The sequence below is a fragment of the Corvus kubaryi genome, unplaced genomic scaffold (genome assembly GCF_017639235.1).
Source record: "Corvus kubaryi isolate FWS band 111438036 unplaced genomic scaffold, C.kubaryi_AGA036_p1.0 130, whole genome shotgun sequence".
Lineage (NCBI taxonomy): Eukaryota > Metazoa > Chordata > Aves > Passeriformes > Corvidae > Corvus > Corvus kubaryi.
The window spans coordinates 3,127,828-3,150,787 of NW_024580665.1; the positions used below are offsets into that span (position 1 = coordinate 3,127,828).

Sequence of the window (22,960 nt, forward strand, 5' to 3'; positions counted from 1 at the left end):
TGTGCCAAGACCCAAAATGTACATTTTTTTCTGCTTCCAAACAGTGTGAATTGACATCATTTGGCTGAATACCAAGGTGGTATGATCAGTACTGAGGTGTTACAAGAGTCAAATGTGGCTGAATTCACAAAAGACTCTCATCTACCATTTCTCATTATCCCCAGCAAGTCCTATAAATAGTCTATTTTCAGAAGGTGCTTACTTAAACAATATCAAGCACAGGTAGCATGTCTCCTGAATAAAAATAACTTTCTTGTAGAGAATGTAAATAACTTTTTTTTCAAGAGAAACTAAGCAAACTTGCACTTAAATAGGCTGTTGGTCTGCCCACTTTATCAATCAATGATCTTCAAAATAGAATCCACATGACTTCTTTTTCTTTTTAATATTCTCACACCACAATCCCCCAGAATTTTCTGAGAAAAATCACTGAAAATAAACTAAATAAACTAAATAAACGGAATGAGTACAGGGGAGAGATGGTTAACACAGCCAGCTCTGATTTCCATGAAGTATTCAATTAGGTCCAATCACTAAAGGGTCTTAAATTAAGCTGACATAATGTAAGAGGGAAGGTCCTGACAGGGATAACTAACTAAAAGATCAGAAAGAAAAAGCTGCAGTAAATAGTCCATTTTCTCAGAGAAGGGAAGGTACAAGTGCAATCCCACAGGGATCTTTGCTAAGGCTTCAGCTGCTCAACACATTCAGGAATGATCAGGAAAAGAGAACGGAAAGGAGATTGAGTTTGCTACTGAAGACAGGTTTTTCAGTGGAGGAAAACAAATAGTGGACTGAAAAAAAAAAGTAGCAGAAAGACTCTGTGGCACTGAGTGATTGAAGATAAAATGGCAGATGACATTCAAACCAAACAGATATAAAGTAATGAACTTGGCAAAAAAAAACAAACAAAAAAACCCCAAACAGTTTTCACTTTATGTACCCAGGAATTGATTCTGAGACAGCTGCTGCCAGAGACAACAGAGATCTTAGGTTAAAATCATAGCCTTATGAACATATCAGTTCAGTAGCTTCGGAATTATAATCATAGGAAAACCTCAGAAAATGTAATACTACTGGGTAAAGTTTGCATTGTGTCCACATCGTGATTGTTATGTGGAATGCTGGTCTTTTCATCTGAGAAAAAGCATTTTAGTAGAATTTGAAATAGACTTTGACAAAAATTATTAAAGATAACCAAGTTACTTCCACAGAAAGAAGATACACAGACTAGCACTCCCAAACTAGAAAAACATCAAACAAGAGCCAACTAAAAACCATGACAGGCATGAAAAAGGTGAAAGAAAAATCGGTTAGCTGTCTCTTCCATTGCAATAACAAGAAATCCTCAAATACAAATTCACAGCTGGAGTTTCAAATCAAAATCGGGTAGGCAGCTCTTCACTTAATGCAAAGATGGACTGTGGAACTCCCTGACATGAGATATATAACGAATGCTATAAACCAGCATGAATTCACAAACTTTGGAAAGCATTAATAAAATAAAAATCTTACAGGCTCTTAAAACCAAAAAGCCTATCCTGGACTCAAGTAGTCCTTTTTCCTCAGAAGCCATGAAATCATCCATCAGAATTACCACAGGCGTCATCTTCTCATGTGCATTCATTGTTACCCATGTCTGAGCTGGGATGCCGAAGCAGACGGGGCCTTATTCACCTGTTGTGAATATTTCCTTGGGCTCCACAGAGAGGATGCCACTAGCCAGAATGCCACCATGTTCCATAAAGCATTGCAGTGGCAAAATCCCAAGAATAACAATTTCAAAATCCTCTCTCAGCAGGACTAATTCAGAGTGTGCAAATGCTAACCAGGCACTCTGTCTATCTTCAGCAATTTTCCTTAGCTCTCAGTTTTAAAAGACATTTCTAGAAACAAGCATGTTCATTTTAGAGAACAGATTTCCATTCTGGTGACAAAAAGAATTTCAAATGAGAAGGAAGTAATAATATGCATATTAATAATTTCACAGTTATCAGTAGGTTCAAAAGTCCTTTATAAGGGAAAGGAAGATTAATAATCTGTTCTGCAGAGCAGGAATAAATGGCAGAGAAAGCTGTACATAAGCCCAGCCTCAAATGCTGGTTCACTGTTCTGTAAATTGAGCAATAGTCTCCTGGGACAGACAGGAAAACTTCAGTGAGAGTTAGAACAGAGATTTTATTCCATACATTATAATAAAAGGTGGGGTTTTTTCCTGCATTCAAAATGATTTATCCTCCAGTCTTACAGCTAGTTTGAACTGCAAGAAACATGTCATAAAAGCCTGAAATGTGTTGTAAAAAAATAGAAGAAAAATAGGAAAACTGCATCTCAGTTCACCTATGCTACTAACTACAATGAATTCAAGAGTTTTTAATAATAATTCCTAGCAAATTTGCAGTTCCTGTTTACAAAAATGCTGTGGGTTTTTTTCTTTCTTCATGAACTGCAGTCAAAACATTTATGTGTCTTCCAGTTCTAGGAAGAGAAAACAAAGGCTACAGTCTCACAAAATAAAAGTGTGTTTGAAGATTGAGCTCAATGTTCTGTAAAAGATCTTTAAAATTCTACCAAATGCATTTTGGTTTTTGCAGTCCTGTTTTGAACTGCTATCCATGACCTAGAACTAAAATCTGTAAAACAGTTAACAGAGTGGGGGGGTTGGGTTGTTGGGGGTTTTGGGTTTTCTTTTTTGGGGGGTTTTTTGTTTTGATGGGGTCTTGTTTGTTTGTTTTTGTTTTGTTTTTAATTCAAGACAAAATCACATAATTGCACTTAATGGATTTAGGTTTGCTTATCCTAATGTTGAGAATTTGATGATCTATCCAACTGTATTCTTAAACAGCCTGTTCTCTTTACTGAAAAGGGTTATGCTATGATAAATAGAAATGCAGGACAACTTTGGTCATCCATCTGTGTGCTGATCAGCTAAGATGACTTCACGGCGTAAGCAACTGTTGGCTGTGAGGATCCAAAAATAATAACTGAAGCTGAACATTTTGAGCAATGGGTGAATGTAACTCAGTAAATACTGAGTTATATATTTCTCCTCATCTCCCATTGCATGATTAGTAAACTAAAATATTAAAAAAAAAAAAAATCATCTGTGGCATTTAAATGCTATGGTTTGCTAAAAAGTGCTGATAACATCCTTCAACTTTGGTTTAATGGTATTTTTTTAAAGGGGCCAAAAACATCCAGCCTAGTTCAGAATAGGAAAAAATCTCCCCTCCACAGTCTATGAATTATAATTCATTCTGTTCATCATATCATTGAACATTTAGATTCTTGATTTTAGGCTCCAGGCAATGGCTATTCAATTGTTTGTAGTAACATTTCTAACTTCCCTCCACTGATTTTACAACAGCATATTCAATAACTGGTATACTAAAAGTCCTAAACAAAAACATCACAAATTTTGCATCAAAGTCATGTTAGGGATAACATAAAAGTAATGGAATATATAATGAGAAATGAGCTGAAATTCAAATGTTTATCACCCAAAGGCCTCTGGCTATGCAATGCACACCCCAATGCAACAAGCCTATAGGAACAGTAGGGTAATAGGCAATGAAATTGTAATGTTTAAAGACTGGAATCTTCAAAGCAATAGCAAAACAATAGCAAAAGAAAAAAAATAACTTTGTGAGCTAAGCACAAACACCTGAGATGCCAAAATGCTTTCTTAACTTTGTAAGCAGCACAAAGTTCCAGGTAATCCCAACAAGGAGCTCATTACCATGCAGGCTGTGCTTAGATCAGTCAAACCTCTCTAAGCCTTGTTCACTGATCGTCGCTGAGCTGTGATGATTCACTTTAAAGATCAAAGTGAGCAGCTGCTTGAAGGAGCTCCAGCTAAGTCCATTAACATTCCTCCCCCTGAGAATGTCTTCTTGTACAAAGCTCAAAATGCAGCCAAAACCATCATGCAATCAGAAGATCAACAGGTTAGAAATACATGGCAGTGAGATAACTGTTCTGGAGTTACAAATACAGGTAAGGAAGGAAATGGATACTGCTCTCATATCAACTCATTTAACATTAGATGAGGACTCCAAACAATTTGAAAACAAATGGTTATGTCAGAATTTTGCAGTGCAAGAAGAATTTATGGCATTGCTAACAGGAGCTTAAATTTTACATTCAAATCCTCATGATAATTGGTTCAGGAATGTACTTTACCTTTCTGGCGCTGGGTTGCCTTCATTGGCATTAATTTGCGTTTTTCCCTGAAACAAAAAGCTAAGTGCAGGTAAAAGATTAGAGGGGACAGAATTAGCATTCCTTTACTGGCATTAACACTGCCCTCATTTATTTATGGATGAAGCTCTGTGGTTTAACAAACACAGGCACAAGCAGGATAATGAGTAGATGCACACTCTGATATTTACTCTACAAAATTCAAATTGTGAGCTGTAGATGTCATAATTAATTTTGCTGTGTGTTTTTCTAGAGTGCTCATCACTGTTGTATTTAAATTATTTTCCAAAACAAAAATAATTAAACTTCACAATGCTCCTTAAGGACAATTAGGGCTGAAAGTCTCAATGCAGTGAGTATTATAGTATGATACAGCCAAAATTATACATGAAAAAGTTTGATTTTTGGGGGGGTTTTTTTAGCTCTGGATTCTAGATTGGGGTCAGAGAATTATTTTTAAGGAAATGGAAGCTTTAGATCCACTTCATGATCTTCTGCCTCTTGACTACACAGTTACTGACAGAATGATTGTCTTTTTTAAAATTTCCTAGTAAAATTGGCAATAAAGATTCATTTTGACTGTGAACTGTTTTATTTCTAAAAGTGGGGAACATGGCACTTATTCTAAAAGAATATGATATTAATGAGAGTACTTTGACTTAAAAAAAGTAAAAAACTGTAGGATTTAAATAATATAGCCAACTGATTTGAGAACATCTGAATTAATATTGGTGATAAATTATTTCACAGTAAAATTATTCATACTCAGCAGGAAATTAAGTTGTCATAATATGATAGTGTTAAAGAAAGCGTATCTCTAATCGACGCCTACATATGTTGTATGAAATCACTGAATAGTAGCTTCTCCTGGTGTTATCTGGAACATATTCCACTCCATACATGGAATAAAGCCATGTTGCTTATTTAGTACAAGTTACTGACTTGATCAACTTTATATTAAAGTCCTACTTCCCTCAGTAAGTGAACAGTGAAGGAGTTCTAGAGCAATTGCTCAGTGATAGCATTTTTACAGAACACTTAAAGTAAAAGAAGAAAATGTGAGCAATATTTTTTAGAATATTTTTTACTCAACTTCTGGGAGACATAATTCTAAAGAACTGGTACAATAAAGTCCATCATTCACAAATTGCCAGGAAAAATAATGTCTGGACTGGTCTGTGTAAGTCCTAATTTAAATTTGTGTGTCTGTCCTGTGTGCTACCTAATTTAAAAATCTATTCTGTGTGTTTGAAATTAATGAACTTGTTCTTTACAAAGTTGTCATTAGATGTATCTATAATATAACTTCTCCTAAAGCATAATTTTGCTAAGAAAACAAATGCACTGAAAGGCAAAATTCCCAAAGTGCTGAAGACGATGTGAGAGTTCTTATGCTTCATAACTCAGGTGTTTGGCAAATGGCAATTTCCTCCTGAAGAAAAATGTCAAATTAAATTGGGATTTGGAAGAGGTGTACAATAGAATTTTGGTTTTAAGGACTGTTTTTCAGGCCTTGTTGTAACAATTTAACATGGTCCTAATCTTGTTATTTTCTTCCTAATAACAAAAGCACTCACTAAAAATGCAAGAAGGCATGAAGAACTTCTAGCTTAAGGCATCTGTTAGTCAATCAGCGTTGCTTTACTAGATAAAAAAAAAAATTACTTGTACCTTATAAACAGCTCTTGAGTGAGCAAAGTCATCGTTATGATTACATTGGACCTTCACTGCTTGAACTTCAGGAAAAATAATCAAAATTCAGGGAGTTAATTAAAAATACACAATGCTACAGAAAATTGAAAACTGTTTGAAAATAAAGAGAGAAATTTTTATTTGGTAAGTAGAGCTCCAGGTGCAGCTGTTTCTTAGGAAAAAAAAAAAAAAGACCTTTTTTTGAAATATCCCTGTTGTTATAATTATAGTAATTATTATTATTCTGCAATTTCCCAAATTTGACAGTCTCTTGAATACTATGGTATAAACCTACTGTTAAAATTGCATCTGTTGATAAACCAGATGTTCCATAAATTGGCCTGAAGTGTAAGGTGGTATTTTCCAAACCTGACACGTTTTTCCTCATATTAATATCAGTGTATGTGTACACACACATAAAGACATAGTTTGTGTAGGCACCCCTCAAAACATAACTAGTGGGTCTAATGTAGACCCCAAAGTAACACTAAAATAGCTGGTTCTATTTCCTTTAGCAGATTTAAAATATATTGGTAGAATTATCTATTTACCTATTTGGGGAGGCTTCTGATTGTTTTATCATGTTGTTACTTTAGCATTCACTGCTTAAAATAAACAGACAGAAGAGCTACAGTCAAAGGGCTTAGTCAGAACTGGGATCTCAATAATGCTATTCACTAAATGAACCAGAGACAGTGCCTGTCCTGGAAATGGATAGCTGCGCATTGTGTGCGTTCTGTCGAAGCGTGGTGCGCTCACGGGACTCTCACGGGGAAGTCAACAGCCGAGGGTCAGATCAGAGGGCTGCAGCAGTCTGCTCCTTATAGGGAAAAGAAGGGTTGAATTATATTCTCTACAGTTAGCACAGCCATGGAAGCATTTTACTCTTTAGACAAATAAGCTGTTCCGAAAGCCATTTCCCAGCTTACTGTCACAGAGGTCTTCTATTGATCATAGCAAAACAACACTGTGATTGATCCTTTTGTCTGTACTATTTCCAATATGCTCATAAATGAAAAGTCTAGATACCATTTATGAGGAAGGTAACGGGACAGGATGCTTGAACCTAAGTTACTAAATATATGAAATTTTATAAAACAGGGTCCAACTTCTTTACTTCTACTGGTTTTACTGCAAAGCAAATTATTTAAATAGCATTGCATATAAAAATATTGTTTGATAAACCTATCCGTATATACACTTCTCCATTGAATCATAGAGATTTTATACATGCTTTCATCCTGGCCTTAGGAGCATAGCAGCTGTCATATTTATCACCCCAGTATTCAGTGCCACCTTCTGTTATTTCAAGTCTTTCCTCCTTTTCTATCAGGGTGTGTTCCAGGACCTATATTTATGCTTGCCCTTGATCTTCACGGTGACAACTGTGAGGCCTTTATTGCTCTTTAGAATTCAGCTTTCCTGTTGACACGTTTTATGCAAACACACAATCTTTTCTCTAAATAAAATCAGTCTTTGCCTGATGGAGCTTAGCACATGAGCATGTAACTCAACAAAAAATGAACATTTGGCAAGGAAAGGAGAACAGAAAAGGCCACAGTTAAACTGGTGCTTGCCAAGACAACAGAATAGTTTCTACATTGTGTAGTCAGCACCAAAGCAGCTGAGTTAGTCTTTTACACCTTGTGAATTCTGTACTGAATTCTCTGAAAAATTCTCTGAAACTGATGCACGCACACACTTGTCTGCCTTTCCGCTACTGTGAACAATTTCATTGAGAAAGTCATGAACATCCTGATAGGTCTGACACATCACAGGCTGCCAGAAGATAGGACAAAGCATCTCCATCAGCAGTGTTAGGCTGTCGTCTTTCTCAGAACCTCCTTTTTTTGATACTTTGGGCACCAAGGCTAAGAAAATTAATTTTACCTTGAAAAGTCATCTTCTTGTTAAGTGAAAAGAAGCAATACAGGAAAAGAAGAATAAAAATTAGCTAATATTTGCCAACATTACTGATTAAGAGGACACAGAAAATTAAGTAGTGAAGTAGCATTTATCTAGAATTGGTTCTGAAGCAATGACAATTTATTTTTCTTTTTGTTGCTGATGCCCCACTCGCTGGACGTGTGCAGTGCTCACGCACCTACCATCATTAATGCACACTTCAAACAGGAAAAAGCAACATCTAAATCAAACCAGAGGTACAGCACGGCTTTGGTTTCAATGGTAAGAGACAAGGCAGCCAGAGCTTCATATAAGTTATGTAAAATTAGATATGGCTTCAGGCACTACCAGTTAGCCAGTGAATGAGATGTCCTTTTATTTCTGTCACTCTATTAACCCAAAATCCACCCTTGTAAACACACATTAAGCAAAGAGAGTGTAGAAAAAGAAGCTAAAGGAGGGAAAGATGAACTGTGCAGTGAAAACAAATTAAACTGAAGTCAATATGGAGCATAATTGTCTGCAATTTCACCATAATCTGACTTTTTTTATTGACTGAAGTACTCCCTGTAATTTGAGGTCTGTTATTGCAACCGTATACTCACTCTTGAAGAAGTTACAGAATTGACAGGAATTATTGTCATACTCAATTCTCTCCTGAAGCAAATTCCTTCACTTCTAAAATTAAATCTAGAGCCCACTTTTCTGCAGCACTAGTTTCATTTCATTATGTCTTTTTTTATTTTGCTATGTCTTTTTTTCACAGTAAAATTTTGTCTGTTCTAAACCAAAATTAACTAAAACTCAAACACCTCCCTCCCCCCCCACCCCGATATATGAAAATTACTGCAAATACTTGTTTTATCCAAGGGTAAACTCTTGGAACTGGGAAACAATCTAAAATTTTGTCTGCACCATTAAGTCAATTTACTGAGATTTCCAGCTGCATTCTGTGGCACTGATGACCTTTCCAGGGAAAGTAATGTATATGTTTTCAGTATGTTTATTTTTTCTTGTAAAACAGAAACATCAGTCCATTCGTCCAGCACAAACTATTATTCTCATGACAGAGGGCTGTCCCAGTCCAAAATAGATTGCAGAGGTGTACAGACAGAAAGAAGAGCATCTAACTTGTGGAGAATTCTCTCCCAAGGAGCAATGGGCAGTGCCTAGACATTCATATGATATTACTAAAATGCCTGGAACAAAGGTCAGCTGTGGAAATTACACTGACTCGAAAACCAATCCTTCTGTGGCACCTTTCCTATTTGGAATTTAGAATAAACCCTAAATATTTGTACTTTATTAGCAATGAATATTGAGATTACTTCCAAACACTATAAGCAAAGAAATGCTTCTTTGAATGTTCAGCTAAACTCCTGAATCTAATTATCAGTTTGTCTTCACGCTGCTCAGCTTAATTTTTAATACATTTCTAGATCAGAAGTCAGTTAAGAGGAACTCTACAGCATTGCTAAAATATACCCAGAAAGTGAATCTTTAGTTAATCATTTTGCTGGTATTATAAATTTGGCTCTGAAAGAAGTCATTCCTTTGGTGTAGAAAAACTTACTTGCTGACCTATGAGACCAAACCAGTTTTCTCACAACATATTTTGAGTAGGTTGTCTTTGCTCACAATGACTTGTATGCATACACATAATCTGCATATAAAATTTTATTCAGAAGTTACTTTTAAAAATGTGAGTTCTGTACAAACCAGTCTACAAGGAACACACTATTGATTAAATTCTTAGCTCTAATAATTTACTGTTGTTTTCTGCCTACATTTTTCCCAGACTTTAATCTGATACCATACCTGAGACCAGAAGATTCATAGCAAAATCTTGCTGCAGTTGCTTCTTTTAAACTCACCTAATCATTAATTTGAAAATTCTTTCCTTTGTGAAGACTCAGTGAAGCCTCTCTCCACGTCCTGCAAGCTCAGCTGAAGACTGTGGCGGGGCTATTCTGCTGTAAATAAGACAACAGATGAAGAGAATTTTATTCAAATCTGAAAAATAAGTTGGAATTGCAACAGGGCTCCAAATATAGCAGATGTATTCAAAGCAGTCATTTTAAAGTAAATGCAAGTCAGTGTTCTAATACTATGACTTCAACATTTAAAATTATTGCTTAATCGAAGTATTAATGATATTTGTGACCCTCCAGACTCTGCAGTAGCCTCCACTCCTGGATAGCCCTCCATATTAAAACTACTTGCTTTTATGAACAGTGAAATATAGCAAAAATTTAGGAACAACAGAGAAACTGTATAAAAGCAAGACACACTATAAAGAAAAATTCTATAGCAGAACTATTTTTTTCCACTAAGAAAATGCCAAGAAGAAAAATAATCAGTTCTGTGTTCTACCAGGCTAAACCTACTAGAACTCCATGTGATGTGCACCTGTCCAGCTGCAACATCAAAGTCCTCTTCTCTGCTTCAGGATAACAAGGATTGTGCCCATTAATTACTAGATTTGAAATTGGGCTTCGGAAACATCAGTTTACACAAATTTTGAAGGTCAATATATTGTCTGAAAAGGGATTTTCTTGCATTAATGTGTTTATACAACACAGATTAACTAGGCTGCAAGATATTGAAAAATGAATAAAGGTAGTTATTAACACATAATGCTTGCCTGGGAACTGTGAATAAGGCTACTTTGCAATTTTCTTCTACACAGGAAAAAAAATGAAGCTTTGTTTCCATTTGCATCACTGCATTATTTTTTTCAAATGCATTAGAATACTCTATTTTTCATGCTGTGAGAAATAAATATATTCAGAACAGCTGAAAAACATTGCAAAGAATATTGTCTTAAAGCTGGCACTGATTTCAAGTAGACAGAACGTTCATTACTTCATCTAACAACCATCATACTAAGGATCAGGGGAAAAAGCCAACCAGATAAGCATTCTGAATGCTTTATTTCAGTTTCCCATGTTGGTGAAGAAATAGAATATGGGTTCATCTACACCAGAAAGCATCCACAGACAATGTAGGGAAAATGAATTCAATAAACAGAATGTGAGAAGTGTCTATTTCAGTCATCATAACTTAGATGAGCTTATTTGGTAGGCAAAAAAAAAATCAAGGCTTTCACTAAGATGTCAAGTTGTAGCATGTGTTCTCCTGGTAACAACTAGAAAACATCAGGTGTATGAATTGGCTTTTCCTTTCCTTAATTTCAGTCAGTCTCAGGAAGACAAGAGTATCGCTTGCCTGTTTTACCAAGTGATACCTGTCTTCTTGCTATTGAATAATAAAAAAAATTTATTCACTGAAATAATATTTGTGTGACTGCTCCTGCATACACTTTCGTAAAGCCATATAAAAAAGCTACAGGTCTCAGATCAAGACTGTTCCCTACTGAGACTTTTGGGTGAATCTTTAGGCAATACCAGAGATTATTAAAAGAAAATAAAAACTGAATGACTCTTGCACCACATTTGCTTTTAGTGACCTAAACCTGACTCTTGTTTGAGTAGTTCTTGTGGTCTTGCTTCCATTACAGGTGCTAAGAGGTCACAAAATATGGAATAAAAATTGCTTTTGCCCCAGCCAAGGAAATCCATCAGCATCACCTCTTACAAAAAGCTAGGCCAGAGGGGTCCAAAAATCATAGAATGATTTTGGTCAGAAGACACTTTTAAAGGTCATTTATTCCAACAACCCTGCCTTGGGCAGGGACATCTTCAACTATTTCACATTACTCAGGGCCTCATCCAGCCTGGCCTTGAATGGTACAGGGGTGGGGCATCTACCACCCCTCTGGGCAACATGTGCCAGGGCCTCACCACCCTCTTTGTAAAAAATTTCTTCCTAATATCTAGTGTGAATGTACCTTCTTTTAGTTTAAAATCATTACATTGTCCTTGCACAATATGCGTCCTATCTTTATTATAAGCCCTATTTCAATAATGAAAGACCACAACAAGATTTCCCCAGGGCCTTCTCTCCTCCAGGCTAAGCAGCCCCAACTCTCTCAGCCTTTCCTCACCAGAGAGGTGTTCCAGCCCTTTGATACTTTTTGTCACCTTCCTCTGGACCTGCACCAACAGGTTCACATCCTTCCTGTGCTGGGGACCCCAGAGCTGGATGCAGCGCTGCAGGTGGGGTCTCACCAGAGCGGAGCAGAGGGGCAGAATCCCCTCCCTCCCCTGCTGCCCACGGGGCTCTGATGCAGCCCAGGACACGTTTGGCTCTCTGCACTGTGAGTGCCTGTCGCTGGTTCATGTCCAGCCTCTCACCCAGCAGCACCCCCACATCCTTCTGGGCAGGGCTGCTCTCCATCTCTTCATCCCCAGCCTGGACTGACACTGGGAGTAGCCTCAGCCCTGGTGCAGTGCCTCGTGTTTGCTCTTGTCAATGGGATTGCTATGGGCCATGTCCTGAGCTTGTCGGGTCCCTCTGGATGGCATCCTGTCCTTCAGGTGTGTCAGCTGCCCCACACAGCTGGGTGTTGTCTGCAAACTTGCTGAGGGTGTGCTCAGTCCCACTGACTGTAGCACTGATGAAGACATTAAAGGGTCCCGGTACCAGTATGGACCCCTCAGGGACACCACTCGTTACCCATCTCCGTACAAACATTAAGCAATGGACCACTGCCCTCTGATGCAAGCAATTCCTTACCCACCAAACAGTCCATCCATCAAATCCACATCACTTCAGAGAGAAGGATGTTGTGGGGGACCATGTCAAAGGCCTCACAGAACTGCAGGTAGACATCCACAGCCCTTCCCTTGTCCACTGACGTGGTCACTCCATCAGGGAAGGTCACAGGGAAGGTCAATGGCCTTGCCCTTGGTGAACCCGTGCTGGTTGTCTTCAGTCACCTCCCTGTGCCTTACAGAGCATCTGTGGGGATCTGCTCCCTGATCCTCCCAGGGACTGAGGGGAGGCTGACTGGCCAGTAGCTCCCAGGCTCTTCCTTTTTAACCTTTTTAAGAACAACGTGATAACTTTTAAGTGAAAGGCTTATCTTAAGAACTTTAATAATATATTGCCTAAACTATTTCCAAAAAAACCCCCAATAGAATCTAAAAGGTCAAATTAACAAATTTGAAACTTATTTTGTAGGTCAAATTCTGTAAGTCTGAAGTGATACATTAGATTATTTGCAATTTTTTTTTGTGTTTCAAACCACCAAACAACTCTATTTAACCACCGTCTCCCCATCAATTTTTCTCAGGCCTATTTCCAATGCAATTTCCTAGAGGTCAGCTTAGACATATATAGAATATATATCATTTTAACCTGAGCAACAAACTATAAGACATGAAACTGCTGGTGGAGCTAGTAATTTGTCTCTACAATTGACCTTTCAGTGCTCCATTTATTTCATATTTCTGTTTAATCACATAGCCAGGGTTATTCTCACTCAGCTACTCTATATGCATTTTACAGTTTTGATCAAGTTTTTACCATTTTTCTTTTCAAATCAAATTTGAAAATATTCTTGAATTTTTCACCAAATCTAAAAAATTATAATATTCCATGGTGTTCAGAAGTGGTATATTCTTTACTATGCTATAATCAGTTATATGGACTATTTATAGTTTTGAAAACAACCTTAAAATTGATGGAATTAAATTAATCACTGCTGATTTGGCTCTTACTTCTCCATTAAAAAAAAATAATGGAATGGCAGTTTTAACATGAACATTTAGGAAGTCATTCAACATAAAATTTGAAATACTTTTGCTTGTGGTAAGAGAAAATGGTTTTGCACCTATTATGAAACATTCTCATGGGTCATGTGGGAAGAAACCCAATTCAATGAGCTTAACTCCACCACAAAGATGACCAACACTGTCTTTACATCCACCATTAGAAATGCTGTGTTTAAAGAGCTGTGCTCAAAAATAGAAGATTGAAACTTACATTAGATAACCTAATTCAAAATATGTTATAAATTTGCCAAGTATGGATTCTCTCTGAGTCATAGCAGTTACATTTTCTTAAATTTAATTATATACCTCAATTTCATCACCTGCTCTCAGTCAGAAAGTAAAATATGTTTTATGAAAGGAAAAGATCAAACTTGCTGACTGTGTGAAGATGAAATTCTTAGAGAAGTAATCGAGGACAGCAGCTGTTTGCCTCCAAGTTCTCCTAAGCCTTCTACCAACATGACTATTTCTCCTGCATAATTTGCACCCTGGATCAGAGTGTATGAAAGTTTGTCCCCTACTTGTCAAGAACATGCCCCTTGTGTCAATATCCTATTTTAAAAGAAGTGTATTTATTAATAGCATATTTTAAATTTAAAATAGGTGTATTTATTAATAACTAATTTTTATTATACTAAGGCTATCCCATACCCAGCAGAGGCCTATACACAAATTGGAAGCCACCTGATACCATGGTTGCAGCACTCTGGCAGCAGTTCAGGGATCTACAGCTGAAAAGTAACATTCAAACATGACACTCTCAGAGCTCCTGCCCTGGACCCCCATTAGCAAACCCAGGTCCTGGTTCCAGTCTCTCTGTATTTATATGTAAAAGCAACAGTCTCTATGCGTTTAAAAGGCCAATCACTTTTTTGTTTTTAAGCTTAATAATGCCTTATTAAAAAAGAAAATCTCTAATTTATCAGAAATCAGCTCTATCTAGTACTGCCAGGTTTCTTTCCAGAAAAAAAAAATCATTGAAACAAAACAACCTGAAATCCCAACAGTTGAAAATTTCTTGCAAATTATAAAAAGAATTTATTTTCTATAGGAAATACTTATTTTCACAATAAGGTTTGGTTTTTTCAAGGTTAAAATATCTTTCAAAACACAACAGAAGGATAATCTGGCTAGCACTACTTTTTTATAGACACAGAAGTAGGTTCACAGCAGTGAGAGAAAAAAATGTGCCCTATGTCCACAAGTAACTCAAAGGAGGAATTCTCAGTAACTTCTGATACAGAAAATGTCAAGTGTATTCTTAAATGTTTTGTCCATAGGATAGAAAACTATCCAGACTGAGGCATAAGCAATTCAGTTTTCAACTTCCTAGCTTTAAGCTAGTAAATCTTCATTCATATCTCTGGTAGTTCACCAGGAAAGGGGTCTTATTTTCACATTAACTTTCATATTTCCCAATATATACAGTAAACAGCTTGATTAACATTTCTGAGGTGGGAAATTGGAATTTGGAATGTTATTGTTCTGGAAATCTTGAGATTTCTTGGAGTAGCACAGTATTTCTCCCATGTGTTTTGCTTCCTTTGCTTGTAGTAGGGACCACGTTGCTGTGGCAACCGAGTTCCAGGATGACTCCAGAGCTGTGTTTGCTGACACTGTGCAGCAGGATTACCATCCTCCTTGAAGGAGGATGCTGTCATGATAACACTGAATTCCCCAAACAGAGCAACTTTCAGGTAAACCTCACTGTTTAATCATATACATGGCTTGATAAAGAACACAAAAGTACAAGAACTAAACTTAAGGAGAAATATGAAAACAGCTTCCAATTTAGACTGGTTGTTCAGCCTGTGCTATGTCAGGAAAGTCTACTTTTCTTTCTGTTTGCAGGTTTTTCTTTAACAATTCTCAGAGTCCTTCCTTCATCATATTACCTTCATTTTCTATATATTCCCCAACAACTTATATTAATATGAAGCTTCAGAGCAAAATCCTCACCTCCCAGAAGTTAATAAGTGTTTTAGCACTCAGCTTCCGAAGGCCATGATTTAATTGCTGGAAAAGGTAAGACCAGTCTACAAAATATGCAGGTGTCACCTTTGTAACTAATGTACTCTCCAAGGTAAACAAAATCCTTAAATCCTGAAAATAACTTACTATTAATCTAACATTCCTTGAGCTCAGAAAAGGGCTTGTGTTCATTAAAATTGCATCGAGACATCACTTATCAATTTGGCAGATCTCATTATTCAGATTTTGCCTTTAAAATCTAATCAGTATCTTCGTCCCAAATCATTTTTATGCTCCTTCCTCATTACAAAAAAACGCTATTTTCAACTTAATCAGTTTCACTACACAGTTATATTTCATTAGACACTAAAAAGCTGTGAGATTGGGGTAGTCTATTAAAGAAAACATTAAACATAGAGCTTGACTTCTGAGAAATAAAGTGCTCTACATGAGTCCTAATGGAAGAGATTGGTAGAAACATCGTCCTAACAGAAATTTAGGAACTATACCTTGCAATATATTATTAGGCTTAAAAAGCATTGTGTTTGAAGGAATTCTCAAATACATTCAAATGGAATTACTGACAGTGTACAGCTAGAGTCACACCTATTTTTCCTGTGTACAAACCTTCTAAATCAAGAGTAACATTCAAACCTCAGGTATATTTTGACACCAAAGGCTGATCATATATCAGCTTTACAAGGCAAGGTGGGGATGAAGGAGGAGCAAACCAGAAACCCCAAAAAATTTTTAAGCTTTTTTTGGAGCTGACGGCGATGTCAGAGAGCATTGAACAATATCCCACTGTTTTCATGGTTGTTTGAAGGTTATGAGTTTTCTGAGACAAGATGAAATTCCCCTGAAAGTACCATGAAATAAATTTTGTGGGACCTTATAGAAGAGATATGTAATTGCATTACACAGCAAATACCTGTTACTATCTTTTGGTGCTCCTCTGAGTGTATGATACACACCCTAAAACTGAACACAATAATTTTGTTTAACAGCAAAAAGAAATTGGTTTATCTTTTGTTCAAAAAGTCATGCTTCAGTTCACCTATTTTAAGAGAAATAAAAGCAAACAACAGAAAGGATCCATGTAAAAAACCTAAATCCTATAATGATACTGTGGAGGAGACACTATTCAAATTGAAGTCTGTCTATGCAAAGAGTGATAATGGGTCCATCAAGCTCAAGCTCAAGATTTTATATAATAATAATAATGAGATGCTGAATGCTCAAGTTGTAACTTCTTAAAAAGACTGATTTTCAAAAAGCACCAAGGGCTAGGTGAAAAAAGCCCAGGTTCTCCAAGTTTATTTCAGCCCACGCTGCTGTTTTGAATACAGCAGGGCTCCAGGGCATTTGCCCAGCCCAGGCCTGATCCAAACTATAAATCAGGAACAGACCTGCAAGTTTACATGGAGACTGTAAATGTTTCATCTTTGGCAACAATCTTTTATTTGCAAGGAAATAATACATTTTTCTCAATGTTACTGTATGGAAAACAGGAAAACACAAGCATTAAAATATTGCTTCCCAAGGATAAAACAAACTAGGCCATAGCACTGCTTGAATACAGGTGAAAATGTGCACAATATAATACTTAGATATGCAAGAGATACTGCTGATGCGTCTGCTGCTCAGAGAAAATTTACAGCACAAACGTTGTATGAGTCAGTGTGATGGCTGCTGTCAGCTACAAAAATCATCTGCATCTTACACATCTACCACATGCAAAACACTCCTGCAACGATCTCATTAAGGAGGCTGTGCCATACATCAAAATAATGTTATACCTACAGCAGCCTATAGATTCTAAAATATGCCCTTCTTGCTTATTTTGTACACAGTGAAAAATGAGACACTTGTGGGTAAACTTGCTCATTAATTCTGACAGATAATTGAGAGTACATGCTTGATACCACAACTTAAGTATCTGAAAGCCATAGAAATATAAATATTCTAAGTGTTAGTGAAAAAGAAAGAAAGGGAGAGGAACGGAGATGGAAATTATTTGAACTACACAGAATTTTAAATGGGTAATAATTAACTCAGTGGCGAGTAGCTGAGATGAGCGGCAGAAAAATCTCACAAGCATTCTTGAGCAGTATCTAAAAATAGGGCTGAAACAGAAGAAACAATTTTTCAGCAATTAATTCTGAGTTTCCTTCTTCCATTCTTTGTTGAAGAACCAACTTCTATTCACTTTAAAAAGCTGAGGAAGTTCTGTACATACACATGAAAGAATGGAGGACTGTCTTGTCCTTCATGACCTTGAGTAAATCAGCATTCATTAAGATGGGATAAAACTGAAGAGAGGAATTCCTAAAAGTTCTCTCTCAACAAGACACAATCCCAGAGGTGCCTTATAAGGCTGAGATCAGTCATATCTCAGTACCTTTGTGCAACATGAATATTCTTCTCCATTTGTAGTTAAGGTTCTAGGCACAGCATAGGGCACAGCTTCATTTCCTGCACAGGAACACCCTTTGAATAGCAACATATTAGAATGGCCCTCTGAGTACCAGTCAGCTGCAAGAGTAGCTTTGGCAGAACTGCCTCTTAATTCCTTAATCAGAAGAGGAAAGCAGCCCCCAACCCTCCATTCATGGGCATATGGGTCCCAGAAAAAAAGGACAGCAGCAACAGGAAAAATCCTGCTGTGATCAGACGTAATCAAAATATTTCTTAGAATGGCTTTGTGTCTAGAACTGATCCTGCTCCTCAGGAACTAAGTGGATTCCCCTCCTCCATTTTTCCTTTGCTGTATAAAATCTATACATAATCCACTCTGTTCCATATTTTCTAAGCAGCACCCATCACGTTGTTCATTCAAAGGTCAGGCCAACACATATGGCATGCAATTCAGAACAGCAAACATGAAAACATTTGTCATTAGTCATTATAAACCCTAAGTATAAACATAAATAGTTACCTACAAAGGATATTTCATTTCGTAGGAAAGGAGGTGGCAGTGGATGCTCACTAGCAATGAGTTGCAGCCAGTACAATAATTTGAAAATTTATGTACACAGTCAGTGCTCCCGCCAGCAAATAATGCACGCAATTACTGCTCCTGTTAATGTGCCTGCATGCCTAATTTTGGGAGCAGCATGCCGAGTGCTTTCCCCTTAAGGTGGCTTGAGCAACTGGTCTGTATTTTAATGGAGAGAACCATATGTAATGAAAGCGGAATGTCCAGGAGACAAGCCACAATTTCAACTTGTTCTTGTTGCCAGAGTAATAATTACAGTGAAATGGAAAAAAAACCCCAAGTACACACCTACTATAAACAGATGGCTAATAAAAATTTGGGGAGTTCTTTCAGTAGAGAAATTGAATGCTCTGAAAAGACACCTACATAACAAATGCTTGGACATGTTGTCTCCTTTTATAGGCTACTTAAAAATGTGCCCTCTAGCTCAGGAGCTGAACTGCTTTTTCTGTTATTAACGATTACATGCAGAAGTTTCAGAATATCTTTATACTAAATATTAACCTTTATAATAGAATGTTTCAAATATTCTCATGAAATACAGGCAGTAGATATTAACTACTAATGTGACATACTCCAACATGGTCACGAATTTTTATGTTATTGATCACAGCTTTCTGGTCTACCATCTTTAAATTAAAAACAATCTTGATGAAATTAGGAGTTTACAATATATATCGTAAACTTGGTCCACTGAGATTTACTCATGCCTGCAAATATCTGCTCTGTTTTGTACTTCCATTTGAAGACAAGAACAAATATTTCCATTTGCTCAAAAATGTTGACAGGTGAATCAGCATTTCAACATTGAAGTAGGTCAGCCCGTGTTGCACTATTCAGTGTAGCAACATGACACTTCTCAACAATAAAATATAGTCTAATACAAATTTGAAGTGATACAAGCAAATATCTGTTTTTCTTGCAGAAGGAGAGCTGCTTTAATTTGAAATTGTCCTTGCTCTATCTGTAAGAAAAATGTGAAATATTACAAATTAATTACTTTTGCCTGCCTAACTTCATCCCAGTTGATAGCAGGGCAAACACAAGAAATAAGGAGAAGCACATCTGTTCCCAGGCAGCACAAGCAACAGCAGATTTAAAGAGACATCATCAGCTTCAAACGTTGTCAAGTAGAAGCAGAAAGAATAAAAGCTATTTCAGGTACCACAAACTGCCTGGAGTCTCCCCTAGCAATTTAGGGAGGCAAGCCCAAGCCTTTTCTGTTTCTTAGAATGTTTTCTTTACCCTGTTTGTGTTTGAAAAGTCATGCCCTTAAGGGAAACAGAGTCTCAATGTTCTACATTATCTGTACACAGAAACACTTGTCAGTGGGGAAAGGAAACAAAGCAAAGTTGGCACCTCTCACCTGCCTCGTTTGCAGTAATTCTATGTAGCACTTTTAGTAATAGGAAGCTGGATATTCTCAGGAAGTGTTTATCAAATAAATACTTGCCCCTGAATACAAAGAGAAATCAAAAGCATATTCCTACAAAAAATCAATAATGTGAATTACACTGCAAAATACCTTTATATTGTCTTTTTAGAATATGTTATCCTGTCACAGATTTCTGACACCAAATAACTACCATAGACTTTCCTACGTGGAAGGAAAAGACATTTTTAAGATTGCAAATGTGGACCTTGAGGAGTTCCTTAGCCCATGTGCTAAGGTGTACTTTTTTGGAAAGAGAAGAGCCAAACCCTTTTTCAAGAAAAAAAGAGAAAATTCAATATATAATTAAAATACAACATTGTAATTAAAAAGAAAAAAAAAAAACCAAACACCTCTTAGCCACCTCAGTGTTTTATGAACAATCCAATTATTTATTAATTAAATCATTGAGCAAGGTATTTGTACACAGTCTCAAACATTAATTTATGGAGTAACCAGCCTGAAATGCCATTTTTTTGGCATTGGGGAGGATAGGCTTCACAACTTTAAGTCTGTTCTTTCATCTTTATGTGCAAGCAATATGGTTATTCAGCAAAAGCTACACACATGCTTAAAACTAAATATACCTGAAAATATCCTTGCAGATGGAACAGACCATAATCATAGTTGCAGTGGATATGACTGAAGAAAAATTTTACAGCCTCTTAAAGCAATATTAGTATTAGAAATTGGTGTAGATTTATCCAAGAATGGAGAAAGAAAAGCTAAGTCTTTTATTGTATTATATATTACCTCCCCATTAGCAGCATGTTCCTGGGTGGTGGTTTTATTTGCCTCTGACCCATAACAGATGTGATGCAAGAGATTCAGCTCTACCCTGCCACACTTCATAAAACCTCCAAATGACAAATGGATCAGAACACACTCAAGAGAAGAGGGAGGGCTGAGACACTACAGGTAAAACAATGGTCACATAAGCCCGCAGTTATGTAAACTGATTTCTTTATTGAAAAACCTAACAACCCCTCCCCCCCAAAATGATTAAAATAATTAGGTCATTCCAATCAACACTTCTGTCAAATACTTATCTACACGAATCACCAAGACATTTTAACTCTGATCACATTTTGGATTAGCCATACTGTGATCATTCTTTTAAACTTTCTCATCAACTACCTCTTCATAGATTTAACATATGAACAGGCTTCATTGCTCTATTTGTTCCAGTCACTGTATTTATCAAAGAGTTGCTCTTATTAATTTTTTTAAGCAGTCTCTTGTTTCTCTCTTTCCTTTAGGTCAGTTATCTCAGTAATTTAGAGACTCAAAATGCTGTATATAGCTATCATGTTGCCACACAGCACCAAACTGGGAGCATTTAAAACACCCCTGACAGCTCTCACTTCCATCCAGGTGATTCTAATTATGTTGCTGAGACAAATTTCTCCAGTACTACCATCCAAAAGCATGGATGAACGGTTCAGAAGCAGTTTTTCCAGGAAGGCATTGGCAGTGCCTGCACTGGAAAAGAAAATAGCATTTGTCTGAGGTTTTTCACTTAGGTTTTGTTAATCTTTTCCTCCACATGGTTTCCTTCACTAATGGCAGCAGAATGGATGGCATAGAAAGCAAGAAAACATATGATGAGACATCATTACTAATTTTAATTTGCTTGTTTTTATTATGTCTTTAGAACATTAAAAAAAAAAAAGCACAATACTGTTTTTCCTATTAAAGTGTGATTCTCCATAGAAAACTGACTAAACAGTGACACCATAGGGTGCCTTGCCTGCTCATGCTAATTAATTTTCATCTAAAATTATGTAGCATGTTAAACATTTCAACTGCTACCCCCTCCAGAAAGATTAAACAGCAGCATATATTGGACACACCAGACAATGACACCTTTATAGGGACTTAATATTTTTGTGGAGGTATCAACAGCTCCGTGTACGGAGCAACTCCACACTCCTACATTTCCATAGACATTTTCCACAGACATTGTATAAAAACTCTTCTATTGCTTTCTCAATCAATACTTCCCAAAACAGCAAAATAGTGCTGAATGCAAATGAAGCTGAGGAAGCTGAAGCAGATCTAAGTTCAGAGATAGCAAAGATGTAAAGTGATCATTAAAATGCTGGTGACAGAGAGAGGCAGACAGAGACACATTTGTTTTCCTGCATAGTTCTTTTCTTTTGTTTTTTCTATTTTAAAGCACAAATTATTTGCATTCATTTTCACTTTTAGCGGAAAAACCCCAATCAAATTAAAAGTGCTGTTTTAAGAACAGACATTAAAAGACACTTCTGGAGATGGAGACAAGGACAGATTAAGTTCTATATTTTTCAAACAGTTTTGATAGCTACATTTATATCCAACTCATTAATTTAAATATGTGTTATAATTACAGCTTGATGATGTCTCCAGTAGGATTTATGGGTCCAGAATCACATTAATGTTTATTACTTTCATTTTAGTCATACGGATGGATCCCAAATCAAGGCTTACAGCCACTTTTTCAAAGTATAGACAAGCCTTTCTCTCATTGTTACTGATCAATATTTTTTCCATTTCAATGGAATTTTCAGTTCTCGCTTGCTTAGGTGATAATAATAGGTGGTTTTTAACAGGCTCAACATCCTTCAGAGACACTTCAACTGGTATTTCTTATCCAATTGTCACTTTAACCACTGGACAACTTTTTTCAAACAACTTCAAGTTCAGTGAGTCCCTGAAGCGAGCTCCACATGTCTGAGCCTGCCCTGCTGAAGTGAATGGGAAGCTTGGGACTGACTTCAGTGGACCTCAGATTTCACATGCTGTTCTAGAGGTCAGGAAAACTAAAGCTGAGATTTGGATCAATAAATTCAAACTTGTGAAATCATCAAGTCCAATTGAGCACCTGCCTTTAATGATCAGAGAAATGATCCCTGCTCTAACTACACATCAGGAAGTATGAATACAAGCTTTGTTTGCATCTGGGTGCTTCAGTGGCAGCAGCTGAACTGTGAGAATAGTAAAATAAATTCAAAATGCCATCAGTGAATACCCCAACATTGAAACTAATTATGACATTTATGCTACACAGTGCCTTCCAAAGTTAAAATGTCCTTCTTTGTG

General features: G+C 36.8%; 1 protein-coding gene across 1 annotated transcript in view; it reads right to left on the bottom strand.

Moving 5' to 3' along the window:
- The window catches only part of TENM1 (teneurin transmembrane protein 1), an 829,870-nt gene that overhangs the window by 692,943 nt on the left and 113,967 nt on the right, over positions 1-22,960 (bottom strand). Inside the window, exon 2 of the mRNA XM_042028501.1 lies at positions 9,672-9,770. The gene's annotated coding sequence lies outside the window, so the exon portion shown is untranslated. The remainder of the gene's footprint in view (positions 1-9,671; positions 9,771-22,960) is intronic.